This window comes from Rhipicephalus microplus, chromosome 5 (assembly GCF_043290135.1).
Source record: "Rhipicephalus microplus isolate Deutch F79 chromosome 5, USDA_Rmic, whole genome shotgun sequence".
Taxonomy (NCBI): Eukaryota; Metazoa; Arthropoda; class Arachnida; order Ixodida; family Ixodidae; genus Rhipicephalus; species Rhipicephalus microplus.
Window position 1 is genome coordinate 164,347,986 of NC_134704.1, and position 17,457 is coordinate 164,365,442.

Genomic DNA, 17,457 nt, shown 5'->3' on the forward strand with positions numbered 1-17,457 from the left:
GAGTGCGCTTTGAGCAGACGTTCGCACACACGTGGTAGCATGTTTTGCTCGGCCTTCTGTCAATGAAGCACAGGTAAAGGAACAAGTCATTGCAGACAGACAAATAAGTAAATAGACAGATAGATGAAATTAATAAAAAGAGAATTTGACCCGCACGTGATTAGAACAAACAAGCTTCTGATCTGGAGTCAGACGTGCTAAAGTTGCGCCACCGAGTCCGCTTAGAGTAACCCTTCACACAGACGCGGTAGCATGTTTTGCTCGGCCTTCTGTCGATGAAGCACAGGTAAAGGGGACAAGTCATTGTAGACAGACAAATAAGTAGATAGACAGATAGTTGAAAACAATAAAAAAGAGAATTTGACCCCGACGTGATTCGAACACGCAACCTTCTGATCTGATGTCAGACGCGCTACCGTTGCGCCACCGAGTCCGCTTAAGGTAGCCGTTCGCACGCACGTGGTAGCATGTTTTTTTGGCCTTCTGTCGATGAAGCACAGGTAAAGAGACAAGTCATTGTAGACAGACAAATAAGTATATAGACAGATTGATGAAAATAATAAAAAAGGAAATTTGATCCGGACGTGATTCAAACTCGCAAACTTCTGATCTGGAGTCAGACGTGGTATGATGTCGCCACCGAATCCGTTTAGGGTGGCCGTTCGTACACACGCGGTAGCATGTTTTGCTCGGCCTTCTGTCGGTGAAGCACAGGTAAAGAGACAAGTCATCGTAAACAGACAAAAAAAGATAAACATATGAAAATAATAAGAAAGAGGGTTTGACCCGGATGTGATTAGAACACGCAACCTTCTGATCTGGAGTCAGACGTACTACCGTGTCGCCACCGAGTCCGTCTAGGGTAACCATTCGCACATACGTGGTAGCATGTTTTGCCCGGCCTTCTATCGATGAAACACAGGTAAAGGGACAAGTCATTGTAGACAGACAAATAAGTAGATAGACAGATAGATGAAAATAATAAAAAGAGAATTTCACCCAGACGTGATAAGAACACGCCACCTTCTGATCTGAAGTCAGACGTGCTAAAGTTGCGCCACCGAGTCCGCTTAGGGTAGCCGTTCGCACACACGTCGTAGCATGTTTTGCACGGCCTTATGTCGATGAAGCACAGGTAAAGGGATAAGTCATTGTAGACAGACAAATAAGTAGATAGACAGATAGATGAAAATAATAAAAAGAGAATTTGACCCGGACGTGATTCGAACATGCAACCTACTGATCTGGAGTCAGACGCGCTACCATTGCACCTCCGAGTCCGCTCAGGGCAGCCGTTCGCACACACGTGGTAGCATGTTTTGCTCGGCCTTCTGTCGATGAAGCAAAGGTAAAGAGAGAAGTCATTGTAGACAGACAAATGAGTAGACAGACAGATAGATGAAAATAATAAAAGAGAGTACTTGACAAGGACGTGATTCGAACACGCAACCTTCTGATCTGGAGTCAGACGTCCTGGCGGGTCGCCACCGAGTTGACTTAGTGTAGCCGTTCGCACACACGCAGTAGCATGTATTGCTCGGCCTTCTGTCGATGAAGCATAGGTAAAGAGAGAAGTCATTGTAGACAGACAAATAAGTAGATAGACAGATAGATGAAAATATTAAAAAGAGAATTTTACCCGGACGTGATACGAACACGAGACCTTATGATCTGGAGTCAGACGTGCTACCCGGTCGCTACCGCGTCCGTTTAGGGTAGCCATTCGCACACACGTGGTAGTATGATTTGCTCGGCCTTCTGTCGATGAAGCACATCTAAAGGGAAGAGTCATTGTAGACAGACAAATATGTAGATAGACAGATAAATGAAAATAGTAAAAAAGAGAACTTCACACGGACGCGATTCGAGCCCGCAACCTTCTGAGCAGGAGTCAGACGTGCTACTGTGTCGCCACCGAGTTCACTTAGTGTAGCCGTTCGCACACACGCGGAAGCATTATATGCTCGGCCTTCTGTCGATGCAGCACAGGTAAAGAGACAAGTCATTGTAGACAGACAAATAAATAGATAGACAGATGAAAACAATAAGAAAGAGAATTTAACCCGGACGCGATTCGAACACGCAACCTTCTGATCTGGAGTCGGACGCGCTAACAGTTCGCCACCGAGTTCATTTAGGGTAGCAGTTCGGACACACGTGGTAGCATGTTTTGCTCGGCCTTCTATCGATGAAGCACAGGTAAAGAGACAAGTCATTGTAGACATACAGATAAGTAGATAGACAGATAGGCGAAAATAACAAAAAAGAGAATTTGACCCGGACGTGATTCGAACACGCAACCTTGTGATCTGGAGTCAGACGTGCTACCGTATCGCCACCGAGTACACTTAGTGTAGCTGTTCGCACTCACGCGGTAGCATGTTTCGCTCGGCCTTCTGTCGATGAAGAACAGGTAAAGAGACAAGTCATTGTAGACAGAAAAATAAGTGGATAGACAGATGAAAATAATAAAAAAGAGAATTTGACCCGGACGTGATTCGAACACGCAACCTTCTGATCTAGAGTCAGACGTGCTACCGGGTCGCCACCGAGTCCACTTAGTGTAGCTGTTCGCACACACGTGGTAGCATGTTTTGCTCGGCCTTCTATCGATGAAGCACAGGTAAAGAAACAAGTCGTTGTAGACAGACAAAGAGGTAGATAGGCAGATGAAAATAACAAAAAAGAGAACTTAACACGGATGTGATTCGAACCCGCAACCTTGTGATCTGGAGTCAGACGTGCTACCGTATCGCGACCGAGTACACTTAGTGTAGCCGTTCGCACACACGCGGTAGCATGTTTTGCTCGGCCTTCTGTCGATGAAGCACAGGTAAAAAGACAAGTCATTGTAGACAGACAAATAAGTGGATAGACAGATGAAAATAATAAAAAACAGAATTTGACCCGGACGTGATTCGAACATGCAACCTTCTGATCTGGAGTAAGACGCGCTACCGTTGCGGCACCGAGTCCATTTAGGGAAGCCGTTCGCACACACGTGGTAGCATGTTTTGCTCGGCCTTCTATCGATGAAGCACAGGTAAAAGAACGAGTCATTTTAGACAGACAATTAGGTAGATAGAAAGATTGATGAAAATAATAAAAAAGAGAATTCGACCTGAACGTGATTAGAACACGCTACCTTCTGATCTGGAGTCAGACGGGCTACCGTTGCGGCACCGAGTCCATTTAGGGTGGCCGTTCGAACACACGCTGTAGCATGTTTTGCACGGCCTTCTGTCGACGAAGCACAGGTGAAGGGACAAGTCATTGTAGAAGGAACAATAAGTAGATAGACAGATAGATGAAAATAATAAAAAGAGAATTTGACGCGGACGTGATCAGAACACGCAACCTTCTTATCTGGAGTCAGATGTGCTAAAGTTCCGCCACCGAGTCCGTTTACGGTAGCCGTTCGCACACACGTGGTAGCATAATTTGCTCGGCCTTCTGTGGATCAAGCACACCTAAAGAGAAAAGTTATTGTAGACAGACAAATAAGTAGATAGACAGATAGATGAAAATAGTAAAAAAGAGACCTTTACACGGACGTGATTCGAACCCGCAACCTTCTTATCTGGAGTCAGATGTGCTACCGTGTCACTACCGAGTCCGGTTTAGGGTAACCGTTTGCACACACGTGGTAGCATGTTTTGCTCGGCCTTCTGTCGATGAAGCACAGGTAAAGAGACAAGTCATTGAACACAGACAAATAAGTAAATAGAGAGATAGATGAAAATAATAAAAAAGAGAGTTTGACCCGAACCTGATTCGAACACGCAACCTTGTGATCTCGAGTCAGACGCGCTACCGTTGCGGCACCGAGTCCATTTAGGGTAGCCGTTCGCACACACGTGGTAGCATGTTTTCACGGCCTTATGTCGATGAAGCACAGGTAAAGAGAAGAGACATTGTAGGCAGACAAATAAGTAGATAGACAAATAGATGAAAATAGTAAACAAGAGAAGTTGACCCAGACGTGATTCTAACCCGTAACCTTCTGATCAGGAGTCAGACGTGCTACCGTGTCGCCACCGAGTCCACTTAGTGTAGCCGTTCGCACTCACGCGGTAGCATGTTTTGTTCGTCCTTCTGTCGATGCAGCACAGGCAAAGAGACAAGTCATTGTAGACAAATATGTAGATAGACAGATGAAAATGATAAACAAGAGAATTTGACCCGGATGTAATTCGAACACGCAACCTTCTGATCTGGAGTCAGACGCGCTACCGATTCGCCACCGAGTCCGCTTAGTGTAGCCGTTCGCACACACGTGGTAGCATGTTTTGCTCGGCCTTCTATCGATGAAGCACAGGTAAAGAGACAAGTCATTGTAGACAGAAAAACAGGTAGATAAACAGATATATGAAAATAATAAAAAAGGGAATTTGACCCGAACGGAAATAGAACACGCAACCTTCTGATCTGGAGTCAGACGGGCTACCGTTGCGCCACCGAGTCCATTTAGGGTGGCCGTTCGCACACACGCGGTAGCAGGTATTGCACGGCCTTCTGTCGAGAAAGCACAAGCAAAGAACAAGTCATTGTAGAAGGACAATTAAAAAGATAGATAGATAGATGACATTAATAAAAAAGAGAATTTGACATGGACGTGATTAGAACACGGAACCTTCTGATCTGTAGTCAGACGTGCTATAGTTGCGCCACCGAGTACACTTAGGGTAGCCGTTCGCCCACACGCGATTGCATGTTTTGCACGGCCTTCTATCGACGAAGCACAGGTAAAGGAACAAGTCATTGTAGAAGGACAAATGAGTAGATAGACAGATATAGTAAAATAATAAAAAGAGAATTTGACACGGACGTGATTAGAACAAGACACCTTCTGATTTGGAGTCAGACGTGCTACTGTGTCACCACCGAGTCCGCTTATGGTAGCCGTTCGCACACACGCGGTAGCATGTTTTGGTCGGCCTTCTGTCGATGAAGCACAGGTAAAGAGACAAGTCATTGTAGACAGACAAATAAGTACATAGACAGATAGATGAAAATAAACAAAAAGCGAGTTTGACCCGGACGTGATTCAAACTGGCAACCTTCTGATCTGGAGTCGAACGCGCTACCGTTTCGCCACCGAGTCCGCTTAGGGTAGCCGTTCGCACAAACGTGGTAGCATGTTTTTCTCGGCCTTCTGTCGATGAAGCACAGGTAAAGAGACAAGTCATTGTAGAATGACAAATAAGTAGATAGACAGATAGATGAAAATAATAAAAAAGAGAATTTGACCCGGACGTGATTGGAACACGCAACCTTCTGATCTGGAGTCAGACGTGCTAAAGTTGCACCACCGAGTCCGCTTAAGGTAGCCGTTCGCACACACGCGGTAGCATGTTTAGCTCGGCCTTCTATCGATGAAGCACAGGTAAAGAGACAAGTCATTTTAGAATGACAAATAAGTAGCTAGACGGATAAAAATAACAAAAAAGAGAACTTGACCCAGACGTAATTCGAACACGCATCCTTCTCATCTGGAGTCAGACGTGGTACCGTTGCGCAACCGAGTCCGCGTATAGGGTAGCCCTTCGCACACACTCGGTAGCATGTTTTGCTCGGCCTTCTGTCGATGAAGCACAGGTAATGAGACAAGTCATTGTAGACAGACAAATAAGTAGATAGACAGATAGATGAAAATAATAAAAAAAGATTTTAACACGGACGTGATTCGAACACGCGAACTTTTGATCTGGAGTCAGACGTGCTACTGTGTCGCCACCGAGTCAACTTATCGCAGCCGTTCGCACACACGCCGTAGCAAGTTTTGCTCGGCCTTCTGTCGATGAAGCACAGGTAAAGAGACAAGTCATTGTAGACAGACAAATAAGTAGATAGACAGATAGTTGAAAATAATAAAAAAGAGAATTTGACCCGAACGTGATTCGAACACGCAACCTTCCGATCTGGAGTCAGACGCGCTACTGTTGCGCCACCAACTCCGTTTAGGGTAGCCGTTCGCACACACGCGGTAGCATGTTTTGCTTGGCCTTCTGACGATGAAGCACAGGTAAAGAGACAAGTCATTATAGACAGACAAAAGAGTGGATAGACAGATAGATGAAAATAATAAAAAAAGAATTTGACCCGGACGTGATTCGAACACACAACCTTCTGATCTGGAGTCAGCCGTGGTACCGTTGCACCACCGAGTCGGTTTACAGGGTAGCCCTTCGCACACACGCGGTAGCATGTTTTGCTCGGCCTTCAGTCGAGGGAGCACAGGTAAAGAGATAAGTCATTGTAGACAGACAAATAAGTAGATAGACAGATAGTTGAAAATAATGAAAGAAAGAATTTCACCCAGACGTGATTCGAACACGCATTCTTCTGATATGGAGTCAGACAAGCAACCGTTGCGCCACCGAGTCCGTTTCGGGTCGCCGTTCGCACACACGCGGTAGCATGTTTTGCACGGCCTCCATTCGATGCAGCACAGGTAAAGAGACAAGTCATTGTGGGCAGACAAATAAGTAGATAGACAGATAGATGAAAAAAATAAAAAAAAACTTATCGCGGACGTGATTCGAACACCCGAACTTCTGATCCCTGGTCAGACGCGCTACCGTTGCGCCACCGAGTCCGCTTAGGGTAGCCGTTCGCACACACGCGGTAGCATGTTTTGCTCGGTCTTCTGTCGATGAAGCACAGGTAAAGAGACAAGTCATTGTAGACAGACAAATAAGTAGATAGACAGATAATTGAAAATAATAAAAAATAGAATTTGACCCAGACGTGATTAGAACACGTAACCTTCTGATCGGGAGTCAGACGCGCTACCGTATCGCCACCGAGTCCGCTTAGGGTAGCCGTTCGCACAAACGTGGTAGCATGTTTTGCTCGGCCTTCTGTCGATGAATCCCTAATAAAGGGACAAGTCATTGTAGACAGACAAATAAGTAGATATTCAGATATATGAAAATAACAAATGGAAAATTTGACCCAAACGTGATTCGAACACGCAACCTACTGATCTGTAGTCAGACGTCGTACCGTTGCGCCACCAAGTCAGCTTATAGGGTTTCCCTTCGCACACACGTGGTAGCATGTTTTGCTCGGCCTTCTGTCGATGAAGCACATGTAAAGAGACAAGTCATTGTAGACAGACAAATAAGTAGATAGACAGATAGATGAAAATAATAAAAAAGAGAACTTGAGCCGGACGTGATTCGAACACGCAACCTTCTGATATGGAGTCAGACGTGCTACCGTGTCGCCACCGAGTCCACTTAGTGTAGCTGTTTTCACACACGCGGTAGCAAGTTTTGCTCGGCCTTGTGACAATGAAGCACAGGTAAAGGGACAAGTCATTGTAGACAGACAGATAGATGAAAATATTAAAAAAGAGAATTTGACCCGGACGTGATTAGAACACGCAACCTTCTGATCTGGAGTCAGACGTGCTCCCGTATCGCCACCGAGTCCACTTAGTGTAGGCGTTCGCACACACGCGGTAGGATGTTTTGCTCGGCCTTCTGTCGATGAAGCACAGGTAAAAAGACATGTCATTGTAGACAGACAAATTGGTTGATAGATAGATGAAAGTAATAAAAAGAGAATTGGACCCGGACGTGATTCGAACACGCAACCTTCTGATCCGGAATCAGACGCGCTACAGGTTTGCCACCGAGTCCGCTTAGTGCAGCCGTTCGCCCCCACGTGGTAGCATGTTTTGCTCGGCCTTCTATCGATGAACCACAGGTAAAGAGACAAGTCATTGTAGAATGACAAATAAGTAGATAGACATATAAAAATAACAAAAAAGATAATTTGACCCGGACGTGATTCGAACACGCATCCTTTTCATCTGGAGTCAGACGTGGTACCGTATCGCCACCGAGTCCACTTAGTGTAGGCGTTCGCACACGCGCGGTAGCATGTTTTGCTCGGCCTTCTGTCGATGAAGCACAGGTAAAGAGACATGTCATTGTAGACAGACAAATAAGTAGATAGACAGATGAAAATAATAAAAATGAGAATTTGACCCGGACGTGATTCGAACACGCATTTTTCTGATATGGAGTCGGACGTGCAACCGTTGTGCCACCGAGTCCGTTTAGGGTTGCCGTTCGCACACACGCGGTAGGATGTTTTGCACGGCCTTCTGTCGATGCAGCACAGGTAAAAAGACAAGTCATTGTAGGCAGACAAATAAGTAGATAGACAGATGGAAATGATAAAAAAGAGAATTTGACCCGGACGTGATTCGAACACGCAACCTTCTGATCTGGAGTCAGACGCGCTACGGGTTCGCCACCAAGTCCGCTTAGTGTAGCCGTTCGCCCACACGTGGTAGCATGTTTTGCTCGGCCTTCTATCGATGAAGCACAGGTAAAGAGACAAGTCATTGTATACAGAAAAACAGGTAGATAAACAGATATATGTAAATAATAAAAAAGAAAATTTGACCCGAACGGTATTCGAACACGCAACCTTCTGATCTGGAGTCAGACGGGCTACCGTTGCACCACCGAGTCCATTTAGGGTGGCCGTTCGCACACACGCGGTAGCAGGTATTGCACGGCCTTCTGTCGAGAAAGCACAAGCAAAGAACAAGTCATTGTAGAAGGACAATTAGGTAGATAGATAGATGAAATTAATAAAAAGAGAATTTGACATGGACGTGATTAGAACACGGAACCTTCTGATCTGTAGTCAGACGTGCTATAGTTGCGCCACCGAGTACACTTAGGGTAGCCGTTCGCCCACACGCGATTGCATGTTTTGCACGGCCTTCTATCGACGAAGCACAGGTAAAGGAACAAGTCATTGTAGAAGGACAAATGAGTAGATAGACAGATATAGGAAAATAATAAAAAGAGAATTTGACACGGACGTGATTAGAACAAGACACCTTCTGATCTGGAGTCAGACGTGCTACTGTGTCACCACCGAGTCCGCTTAGGGTAGCCGTTCGCACACACGCGGTAGCATGTTTTGCTCGGCCTTCTGTCGATGAAGCACAGGTAAAGTGACAAGTCATTGTAGACAGACAAATAAGTACATAGACAGATAGATGAAAATAAACAAAAAGCGAGTTTGACCCGGACGTGATTCAAACTGGCAACCTTCTGATCTGGAGTCGAACGCGCTACCGTTTCGCCACCGAGTCCGCTTAGGGTAGCCGTTCGCACAAACGTGGTAGCATGTTTTGCTCGGCCTTCTGTCGATGAAGCAGAGGTAAAGAGACAAGTCATTGTAGAATGACAAATAAGTAGATAGACAGATAGATGAAAATAATAAAAAAGAGAATTTGACCCGGACGTGATAGGAACACGCAACCTTCTGATCTGGAGTCACACGTGCTAAAGTTGCACCACCGAGTTCGCTTAAGGTAGCCGTTCGCACACACGCGGTAGCATGTTTTGCTCGGCCTTCTATCGATGAAGCACAGGTAAAGAGACAAGTCATTGTAGAATGACAAATAAGTAGCTAGACGGATAAAAATAACAAAAAAGAGAACTTGACCCAGACGTATTTCGAACACGCATCCTTCTCATCTGGAGTCAGACGTGGTACCGTTGCACAACCGAGTCCGCCTATAGGGTAGCCCTTCGCACACACTCGGTAGCATGTTTTGCTCGGCCTTCTGTCGATGAAGCACAGGTAATGAGACAAGTCATTGTAGACAGACAAATAAGTAGTTAGACAGATAGATGAAAATAATAAAAAAAGATTTTAACACGGACGTGATTCGAACACGCGAACTTTTGATCTAGAGTCAGACGTGCTACTGTGTCGCCACCGAGTCAACTTATCGCAGCCGTTCGCACACACGCCATAGCAAGTTTTGCTCGGCCTTCTGTCGATGAAGCACAGGTAAAGAGACATGTCATTGTAGACAGACAAATAGGTTGATAGATAGATGAAAGTAATAAAAAAGAGAATTGGACCCGGACGTGATTCGAACACGCAACCTTCTGATTCGGAATCAGACGCGCTACAGGTTTGCCACCGAGTCCGCTTAGTGCAGCCGTTCGCCCCCACGTGGTAGCATGTTTTGCTCGGCCTTCTATCGATGAACCACAGGTAAAGAGACAAGTCATTGTAGAATGACAAATAAGTAGATAGACATATAAAAATAACAAAAAAGATAATTTGACCCAGACGTGATTCGAACACGCATCCTTTTCATCTGGAGTCAGACGTGGTACCGTATCGCCACCGAGTCCACTTAGTGTAGGCGTTCGCACACGCGCGGTAGCATGTTTTGCTCGGCCTTCTGTCGATGAAGCACAGGTAAAGAGACATGTCATTGTAGACAGACAAATAAGTAGATAGACAGATGAAAATAATAAAAATGAGAATTTGACCCGGACGTGATTCGAACACGCAACCTTCTGATCTGGAGTCAGACGCGCTACCGGTTCGCCACCAACTCCGCTTAGTGTAGCCGTTCGCCCACACGTGGTAGCATGTTTTGCTCGGCCTTCTATCGATGAAGCACAGGTAAAGAGACAAGTCATTGTAGAATGACAAATAAGTAGATAGACAGATAGATGAAAATAATGAAAACGAGAATTTGACCCGAACGTGATTCGAACACTCAACCTTCCGATCTGGAGTCAGACGCGCTACTGTTGCGCCACCAAGTCCGTTTAGGGTAGCCGTTCGCACACACGCGGTAGCATGTTTTGCACGGTCTTCAGTCGAGGAAGTACAGGTAAAGAGACAAGTCATTGTAGACAGACAAATAAGTAGATAGACAGATAGTTGAAAATTATAAAAGAAAGAATTTCACCCAGACGTGATTCGAACACGCAACCTTCTGATCTGGAGTCTGACGCGCTATTGTTGCGCCTCAGAGTCCGCTTAGGGCAGCCGTTCGCACACACGTGGTAGCATGTTTTGCTTGGCCTTCTGACGATGAAGCACAGGTAACTAGACAAGTCATTGTAGACAGACAAATGAGTAGATAGACAGATAGATGAGAATAATAAAAAAGAATTTGACCCGGACGTGATTCGAACACACAACCTTCTGATCTGGAGTCAGCCGTGGTACCGTTGCACCACCGAGTCGGTTTATAGGGTAGCCCTTCGCACACACGCGGTAGCATGTTTTGCTCGGCCTTCTGTCGATGAAACACAGGTAAAGAGACAAGTCATTGTAGACAGACAAATAAGTAGATAGACAGATAGATGAAAATAATAAAAAAAAGAGAATTTGACCCGGACGTGATTTGAACACGCAACCTTCTGATCTGGAATCAGACGCGCTACAGGTTCGCCACCGAGTCCGCTTAGTGTAGCCGTTCGCCCCCACGTGGTAGCATGTTTTGCTCGGCCTTCTATCGATGAACCACAGGTAAAGAGACAAATCATTGTAGAATGCCAAATAAGTAGATAGACATATAAAAATAACAAAAAAGATAATTTGACCCAGACGTGATTCGAACACGCAGCCTTTTCATCTGGAGTCAGACGTGGTACCGTATCGCCACCGAGTCCACGTAGTGTAGGCGTTCGCACACACGCGGTAGCATGTTTTGCTCGGCCTTCTGTCGATGCAGCACAGGTAAAGAGACAAGTCACTGCAGGCAGACAAATAAGTAGATAGACAGATGGAAATGATAAAAAAGAGAATTTGACCCGGACGTGATTCGAACACGCAACCTTCTGATCTGGAGTCAGACGCGGTACCGGTTCGCCACCGAGTCCGCTTAGTGTAGCCGTTCGCCCGCACGTGGTAGCATGTTTTGCTCGGCCTTCTATCGATGAAGCACAGGTAAAGAGACAAGTCATTGTAGAATGACAAATAAGTAGATAGACAGATAGATGAAAATAATAAAAACGAGAATTTGACCCGAACGTGATTTGAACACGCAACCTTCCGATCTGGAGTCAGACGCGCTACTGTTGCGCCACCAAGTCCGTTTAGGGTAGCCGTTCGCACACACGCGGTAGCATGTTTTGCACGGTCTTCAGTCGAGGAAGCACAGGTAAAGAGACAAGTCATTGTAGACAGACAAATAAGTAGATAGACAGATAGTTGAAAATAATAAAAGAAAGAATTTCACCCAGACGTGATTCGAACACGCAACCTTCTGATCTGGAGTCTGACGCGCTATCGTGGCGCCTCAGAGTCCGCTTAGTGTAGCCGTTCGCCCACACGTGGTAGCATGTTTTGCTCGGCCTTCCATCGATGGAGCACAAGTAAAGAGACATGTCATTGTAGAATGACGAATAAGTAGATAGACATATAAAAAACAAAAAGAGAATTTGACCGAGACGTGATTGGAACACGCATCCTTCTCATCTGGAGTCAGACATGGTACCATTGCGCAACCGAGTCCGCCTATAGGGTAGCCCTTCGCACACACACGGTAGCATGTTTTGCTCGGCGTTCTGTCGATGAAACACAGGTAAAGAAACAAGTCATTGTAGACAGACAAATAAGTAGATAGACAGATAGATGAAAATAATAAAAAAGAGAACTTGACCCGGACGTGATTCGAACACGCATTTTTCTGATATGGAGTGAGACGTGCAACGTTGCGCCACCGAGTCAGTTTAGGGTCGCCGTTCACACACACGTGGTAGCATGTTTTGCTCGGCCTTCTGTCGATGACGCACAGGTAAAGAGACAAGTCATTGCAGACAGACAAATAAGTAGATAGACAGATAGATGAAAAGAATAAAAAAAGAACTTAACACGGACGTGATTCGAACACGCGAACTTCTGATCTTGAGTCAGACGTGCTACTGTGTCGCCACCGAGTCCACTTAGCGCAGCCGTTCACACACACGCCGTAGCATCTTTTGCTGGGCCTTGTGTCAATGAAGCACAATTAAAGAGACAAGTCATTGTAGAATGACAAATAAGTAGATAGACAGATAAAAATAACAAAAAAGAGAATTTGACCCGCACATGGTACGAACACGCAACCTTCTGATCTGGAGTACGACGCGCTAAAGTTGCGTCACCGAGTCTGCTTTGGGTAGCCGTTCGCACACACGCAGTAGCATGTTTTGTTCGGCCTTCTGTCTATGAAGCACAGGTAAAGAGACAAGTCATTGTAGACAAATAAGTAGATAGACAGATAGTTGAAAATAATAAAAAAGAGAATTTGACCCGCACATGGTTCGAACACGCAACCTTTCGATCTTGAGTCAGACGTGCTACCGTTGCGCCACCAAGTCCGCTTAGGATAGCCGTTCGCACAAACGTGGTAGCATGTTTTGCTCGGCCTTCTGTCGATGAATCCGAAATAAAGGGACAAGTCATTGTAGACAGACAATTAAGTAGATATTCTGATAGATGAAAATAATAAAAAGAAAATTTTACCCAGTAGTGATTCGAACACGCAACCTTCTGATATGAAGTCAGACGTGGTACTGTTGCGCCACCAAGTCCGCTTATAGGGTTTCCCATCGCACACACGCGGTAGCATGTTTTGCTCGGCCTTGTGTCGATGAAGCACAGGTAGACAAGTCATTGTAGACAGACAAATAAGTAGATAGACAGATAGATGAAAATAATAAAAAAAGAGAACTTGACCCGGACGTGATTCGAACACGCAACCTTCTGATATGGAGTCAGGCGTGCTACCGTGTCGCCACCGAGGCCACTTAGTGTAGCCGTTTTCACACGCGCGGTAGCATGTCTTGCTCGGCCTTGTGTCGATGAAGCACAGGTAAAGGGACAAGTCATTGGAGACAGACAAATTGGTAGATAGGCAGATAGATGAAAATCATAAAAAGAGAATTTGACCCGGACGTGATTAGAACACGCAACCTTCTGACCTGGAGTCAGACGTGCTAAAGTTGCACCAACGAGTCCGCTTAAGGTAGCCGTTCGCACACAAGCGGTAGCAGGTTTTGCTCGGCCTTCTGTCGATGAAACACAGGTAAAGAGACAAGTAATTGTAGACAGACAAATAGGTAGATAGACAGATAGATGAAAATAATAAAAAAGAGAACTTGACCCGGACGTGATTCGAACACGCATTCTTCTGATATGGAGTCAGACGTGCAACCGTTGCGCCACCGAGTTCGTTTAGGGTCGCCGTTCGCACACACGCGGTAGCATGTTTTGCACGGCCTTCTGTCGATGCAGCACAGGTAGAGACAAGTCATTGTAAGCAGACAAATAAGTAGATAGACAGATGAAAATGACAAAAAAGAGAATTTGACCCGGACGTGATTCGAACACGCAACCTTCTGATCTGGAGTAAGACGCGCTACAGGTTCGCCACCGAGTCCGCTTAGTGTAGCCGTTCGCCCACACGTGGTAGCATGTTTTGCTCGGCCTTCTATCGATGGAGCACAAGTAAAGAGACAAGTCATTGTAGAATGACAAATAAGTAGATAGACATATAAAAATAACAAAAAAGAGAATTTGACCGAGACGTGATTTGAACACGCATCCTTCTCATCTGGAGTCAGACATGGTACCGTTGCGCAACCGAGTCCGCCTATAGGGTAGCTCTTCGCACACACGCGGTAGCATGTTTTGCTCGGCCTTCTGTCGATGACGCACAGGTAAAGAGACAAGTTATTGCAGACAGACAAATAAGTAGATAGACAGATAAAAATAACAAAAAAGGGCATTTGACCCGCACAAGGTACGAACACGCGAACTTCTGATCTTGAGTCAGACGTGCTACTGTGTCGCCACCGAGTCCACTTAGCGCAGCCGTTCGCACACACGCCGTAGCATGTTTTGCTCGGCCTTCTGTCGATAAAGCACAGGTAAAGAGACAAATCATATTAGACAGACACATAAGTATATAGACAGATAGATGAAAATAATAAAAAAGAGAACTTAACCCGGACGTGATTCGAACACGCATTCTTCTGATATGGAGTCAGACGTGCAACCGTTGCGCCACCGAGTCCGTATAGGGTCGCCGTTCGCACACACGCGGTAGCATGTTTTGCACGGCCTTCTGTCGATGCAGCACAGGTAGAGACAAGTCATTGTAGACAGACAAATAAGTAGATAGACAGATGAAAATGATAAAAAACAGAATTTGACCCGGACGTGATTCGAACACGCAACCTTCTGATCTGGAGTCAGACGCGCTACCGGTTCGCCACCGAGTCCGCTTAGTATAGCCGTTCGCCCACACGTGGTAGCATGTTTTGCTCGGCCTTCTATCGATAAAGCACAGGTAAAGAGACAAGTCATTGCAGAATGACAAATAGGTAGATAGACAGATAAAAATAACAAAAAAGAGAATTTGGCCCGCACATGGTATGAACACGCAACCTTCTGATCTGGAGTATGACGCGCTAAAGTTGCGCCACCGAGGCCGCTTAGGGTAGCCGTTCGCACACACGCGGTAGCATGTTTTGCTCGGCCTTCTGTCGATGAAGCACAGGTAAAGAGACAAGTCATTGTAGACAGAAAAATAAGTAGATAGACAGATAGTTGAAATAGATAAAAAAGAGAATTTGACCCAGACGTGATTCGAACACGCAACTTTCTGATCTTGAGTCAGACGTGCTACCGTTGCGCCACCGAGTCCGCTTAGGGTAGCCGTTCGCACAAACGTGGTAGCATGTTTTGCTCGGCCTTCTGTCGATGAATCCCAAATAAAGGAACAAGTCATTGTAGTTAGACAATTAAGCAGATGTTCAGATAGATGAAAATAATAAAAAAAGAGAACTTGACCCGGACGTGATTCGAACACGCAACCTTCTGATATGGAGTCAGACGTGCTACCGTGTCGCTACCGTGTCCACTTAGTGTAGCCGTTTTCACACACGCGGTAGCATGTTTTGCTCGGCCTTGTGTCGATGAAGCACAGGTAAAGGAACAAGTCATTAGAGACAGACAAATAGGTAGATAGACAGATAGATGACAATATTAAAAAAGAGAATTTGATCCGGACGTAATTCGAACACGCAACCCTCTGCTTTGGAGTCAAACGCGCTACCGTTGCGCCACCGAGTCCGCTTAGGGTAGCCATTCGCACAAACGTGGTAGCATGTTTTGCTCGGCCTTCTGTCAATGAATCCCAAGTAAAGGGACAAGTCATTGTAGAAGGACAAATAAGTAGATAAACAAGTAGATGAAAATCATAAAAAGAGAATTTGACTCGGACGTGATTAGAACACGCAACCTTCTGATCTGGAGTCAGACGTGCTAAAGTTGCACCACCGAGTCCGCTTAAGGTTGCCGTTCACACACACGCGGTAGCATGTTTTGCTCGGCCTTCTGTCGATGAAACACAGGTAAAGAGACAAGTCATTGTAGACAGACAAATAAGTAGATAGACAGAAAAAATAACAAAAAAGAGAATTTGACCCAGACGTGATTCGAACACGCAACCAGGTGATCTAAAGTCAGACGTGCTACCGTATCGCCACCGAGTCCACCTAATGTAGGCGTTCGCACACACGCGGTAGCATGTTTTGCTCGGCCTTCTGTCGATGAAGCACAGGTAAAGAGATAAGTCACTGTAGAATGACAAATAAGTAGATAGACAGATAAAAATAACAAAAAAGAGAATTTGACCCAGACCTGATTCGAACACGCAACCTTCTGATTAGGAGTCAGACGTGGTACCGTTGCGCAACCGAGTCCGCCTATAGGGTAGCCCTTCGCACACACGCGGTAGCATGTTTTGCTCGGCCATCTGTCGATCACGCACAGGTAAAGAGACAAGTCATTGTAGAATAACAAATAAGTAGGTAGACAGATAAAAATAACAAAAAAGAGAATTTGACCCGCACATTGTTCGAACACGCAAACTTTTGATCTGGAGTATGACGCGCTAAAGTTGCGCCACCGAGTCCGCTTAGGGTAGCCGTTCGCACACACGCGGTAGCATGTTTTGCTCGGCCTTCTGTCGACGAAGCACAGGTAAAGAGACAAGTCATTGTAGACAGACAAATAAGTATATAGACAGATAGATGAAAATAATAAAAGAAAGAATTTCACCCAGACGTGATTCGAACACGCAACCTTCTGATCTGGAGTCTGACGCGCTATCGTGGCGCCTCAGAGTCCGCTTAGTGTAGCCGTTCGCCCACACGTGGTAGCATGTTTTGCTCGGCTTTCCATCGATGGAGCACAAGTAAAGAGACATGTCATTGTAGAATGACGAATAAGTAGATAGACATATAAAAAACAAAAAGAGAATTTGACCGAGACGTGATTGGAACACGCATCCTTCTCATCTGGAGTCAGACATGGTACCATTGCGCAACCGAGTCCGCCTATAGGGTAGCCCTTCGCACACACGCGGTAGCATGTTTTGCTCGGCGTTCTGTCGATGAAACACAGGTAAAGAGACAAGTCATTGTAGACAGACAAATAAGTAGATAGACAGATAGATGAAAAGAATAAAAAAGAGAACTTGACCCGGACGTGATTCGAACACGCATTTTTCTGATATGGAGTGAGACGTGCAACGTTGCGCCACCGAGTCCGTTTAGGGTCGCCGTTCACACACACGTGGTAGCATGTTTTGCTCGGCCTTCTGTCGATGAC

The 17,457-nt window shown here is 45.6% G+C and overlaps 6 non-coding genes across 6 annotated transcripts; all 6 read right to left on the minus strand.

Annotated features, from left to right (window-relative positions):
* Positions 1-6,098: 6,098 nt before the first annotated feature.
* TRNAW-CCA (transfer RNA tryptophan (anticodon CCA)) lies at positions 6,099-6,170 on the minus strand. The gene has a single exon. It is a non-coding gene; the product is annotated as a tRNA-Trp (tRNA).
* A 4,794-nt stretch (positions 6,171-10,964) lies between these two features.
* On the minus strand, positions 10,965-11,036 carry TRNAW-CCA (transfer RNA tryptophan (anticodon CCA)). The gene has a single exon. It is a non-coding gene; the product is annotated as a tRNA-Trp (tRNA).
* Positions 11,037-11,602: 566 nt separating this feature from the next.
* On the minus strand, positions 11,603-11,674 carry TRNAW-CCA (transfer RNA tryptophan (anticodon CCA)). The gene has a single exon. It is a non-coding gene; the product is annotated as a tRNA-Trp (tRNA).
* Positions 11,675-11,816: 142 nt separating this feature from the next.
* On the minus strand, positions 11,817-11,888 carry TRNAW-CCA (transfer RNA tryptophan (anticodon CCA)). Its single transcript has one exon. It is a non-coding gene; the product is annotated as a tRNA-Trp (tRNA).
* A 3,102-nt stretch (positions 11,889-14,990) lies between these two features.
* On the minus strand, positions 14,991-15,062 carry TRNAW-CCA (transfer RNA tryptophan (anticodon CCA)). Its single transcript has one exon. It is a non-coding gene; the product is annotated as a tRNA-Trp (tRNA).
* Positions 15,063-15,414: 352 nt separating this feature from the next.
* TRNAL-CAA (transfer RNA leucine (anticodon CAA)) lies at positions 15,415-15,486 on the minus strand. The gene has a single exon. It is a non-coding gene; the product is annotated as a tRNA-Leu (tRNA).
* Positions 15,487-17,457: the final 1,971 nt, after the last annotated feature.